This window comes from Haliaeetus leucocephalus, unplaced genomic scaffold (genome assembly GCF_000737465.1).
Source record: "Haliaeetus leucocephalus isolate CR32 unplaced genomic scaffold, Haliaeetus_leucocephalus-4.0 Scaffold517, whole genome shotgun sequence".
NCBI classification, from domain to species: Eukaryota; Metazoa; Chordata; class Aves; order Accipitriformes; family Accipitridae; genus Haliaeetus; species Haliaeetus leucocephalus.
In genome coordinates, this window is record NW_010972953.1 from 2,510,666 (window position 1) to 2,513,768 (window position 3,103).

The 3,103-nt window shown below is 51.9% G+C and overlaps 1 protein-coding gene across 1 annotated transcript in view; it reads left to right on the plus strand.

The window, feature by feature from the left end:
* The window catches only part of NFYC (nuclear transcription factor Y, gamma), a 36,376-nt gene that overhangs the window by 101 nt on the left and 33,172 nt on the right, over window positions 1-3,103 (plus strand). The gene's annotated exons all lie outside the window — the stretch shown is intronic.

Genomic DNA, 3,103 nt, shown 5'->3' on the forward strand with positions numbered 1-3,103 from the left:
CGCGGGGCGGGGGCGGCCCGAGGGGTGCTCTCTCTCTTTCCCCCCTCCCCCCTCCAAAACGGCTCCGCTCCGATTGGCAGAGCCGCACCGCGCCCGCTGATTGGCCCGCGCCGGGGGAGGCGGGCGAGGGAGGCTGCGCGCTGATTGGATACCGAGGAGCGGACCGGGGAGAGGACAGGAAACCGAACCGTTTTCCCCGCGCGGCACCGGGGTTGGGGGGGCGGCCGGGCCCGGCCGGGGGGGGACACGACCGAGGCCCGTGTGGTCCCGGGGCTGGTGGAGCGCCTGGGACCGGCGGGCAGAGCTCGGGGCAGGTGCTGCCTGACGGCCGGTGAGCAGGGCAGGGCGCGGAGGCCTTCCCGGGGCTGCCGGTGCCATCCCGGGCAGCCAGCGGGCGTTGGCGGCGGCAGGCCCGATCTGCCGGGCCCCGACAGGGGATTTGCTACGGGAGAGTTCGGTTTCACCTTCAGGAGATGCTATATTTTACCGATCTTGGGGGTTTTTTTTCCGACCTAAGCCTTAAGGGGTTTCTCCAGAGCCTGCCCCAGCACTTGGCGGGAAGAGGGGCAGGACCCAAGCCGAAGCGGTTGGGATGAGTTGTGGGTCTCTGGTCAATACCTGATGGATTGTTTAATCTTCACTCGAAACCCAAGGGCTCTGAAAGCTGTGAAAATATCTGCATGTAAATGTGGTCTCCCCAGATTCTGCTTTTTCTTGAGCTGAGAAAATGAAAGAGATGCCCCCCCCAGTAACTGGTGAAGCACTATACATTAACAGCAGTAGGATTATGGCATGGATGAAAGCAAATTCTTTTTGGCTGGGCTGGATTTCATTCAGGTCAGTTCATTCTCTGGCCGCATCATTAGCTGTGCAGGTGTTCGGGGGGTCAGGGCTGAGTGGTGGGCACAGGACAAGCGGGGTGGCAGGACAGCTCTTTGGTGGCAGGGCTGGCTTACGCTTCGTATTGGTTGAGCTGTGGCCTAGGGCTGGCTCCAGAACCCGGAGCTCTGGCAAACTTCAGATTGCTCACAGAAGAAGAAACGATAGTGCTGGCTACTTCTTCTGGAATGTGACTTCATATCGCCTTTTGAGACACCTGTTGAGTAAAGTATTCTCCACGTACTTATGAATAAATACTTCTTGTCTGTCTCAATAGCTGTCTGAGTACATGCAATTAAAAGGAAAGTCTCAACTGGCTTCACTTGCAATGCAGAGCAAACAGTTGCAAGCATGTGGTTACCTTTTCCTCTAGTCCTACATCCAGAAAATAGACCTCCTGGGTCATCAGACATCGTTTGCTGCTGTTGCCCTTGGCAACATCATGTGTAGGCTTACCCGTGCCCTTCTTAAATTAGGTTATGTTTTTGGACTAGGTTTGCCTTCAGTTGAGCCATGCTCTGGTATCAGCCTAAACTTACCTTGGCCCAGCTTACAGTCCCTTAGGCATTGGTCATTGTGGTCACAGCCTGATGTAATCTCACATCTGCCATCGCACACTCCGTCATAACCACATTCGGTTTTGTGTCACTGTTACAAGGGCTCGTTTGAGATGCTGGCTCATGCAGGGGCTTGTGGCCTTTGGGCTGCTGTGACCATGCCGAGTGGAGGATTCGGACACGTTTTGGGGTGAACACAGAGTTCTTGGTCAAAGCAAAACATGGTGCCTTGAGTCAGACCTTTGAAACCCCTGCGCAGCACAGAGAGCTGCTCACTCTGAGCGAGGAGCGAGAACCGGGTGTAATCCTGCCGGTTTTCAGGTCTCTGCAGGTTGGCTGGGTGACCTTGAGCCAGTCATTTATCCTGCATGGGCAACCTGTTCCCTCTTGTTATTTTGTACTTTATAAAGATAAGTCGTGTTTGTCAGTGTATGTTCTCATGCCATACATGAATGATGTGCAGTGCCACTTTCTTAGAAGTGCCGCAACCTGCAAAATGCAGCCACAGATGACAGTCACTGGGTTAAGAGCATTCTTTTCTCCTTATGTCTTCCCAGTAGCTTTGTAGTTAAATCTTTCAAGTGGAATTTTGGCAATTCCTGAGTGTTAGCTCAACTGCCCTGAGTGATTTCAGAGCAGGAACAGTTGCAGTGATTGAAATAAACCCTTTACTGCAGGGCTTACCACAATTAATTTGATTTTTTTTTTTCACTGTCACAAAGAATTATTAGAGCAGTAGCTGTTCCCGTGGCTGTGCTGGGTCATGCCCGCACGCAGGAGAGGGGCTCTCAGTCCAGTCCGTAGGTGACAGGGTGTCATGTTACACGGCGAGAAGGCAGGTGGGGATGTGTTTGGGCAGTCATTACCACTCGAAATACCAGCGAGGCATTCCTCTTCTCTGAAGGAAAGGTGGTGGGCTGTTCTGAGTTTGTTTTGCATACCGCCTGAAAGTACCTTGCATACCTCTAATAGTAAGCATACCGCAGCTCTCATCTGAGGAATGACACAGGAAGAGAACAAAGCATTGCAAAGTAGTAGTATTTGTTTTTTTAAGACATGTTTTACCCAATTATATTTAATAAATCACCGGGAAGATCTATTTTTAAATTAATCTCTCCTTGCTATCTGATTCAAACTAGTTTAATCTGCAGGACTAGTAAAGCATTGGCTGTGCTTCATAATATTTTTTCCTCTGCTGCTCTCTGTATAATCCTGTAAGCACATTATTTTCAAGCAGTAAATTGTATCTTGGAATGCAGCTCGAAATCCATTCGGGTATTGTTGATAACTTGTGTCCGCATAGGTTAATATATCGTAAACACACCGTTCCCAACTTCCAGTCCGATCCGAGAGCTACCGAAGCGTTTTCGGAGGCTCCGAGAACCGTGTGCTGGGGGAGGCGAGGCTGGCGGGATGTCGTGCATGTGGTTGAAGCTGCTGAGGGGAATCTTCAGCGTACGAGAGGTGAAAGCTCTGCCAGTGCTCACTTCACTCCCCGAGGCGTCCCGCAAGGAGGAACGTCGGAGGTATTCGGCCTACTGAGAGGGATCAGGGTCTGCGCCAGGAAGGCGTGTGTTTGGGCGGCGGCTTGCTAAATTGGAGGGTTTTACCTGTCTGAAGAGCAGACTGTCTTTTTTTTTTAAAATCCCCCCCCCCCCCAAACCCCC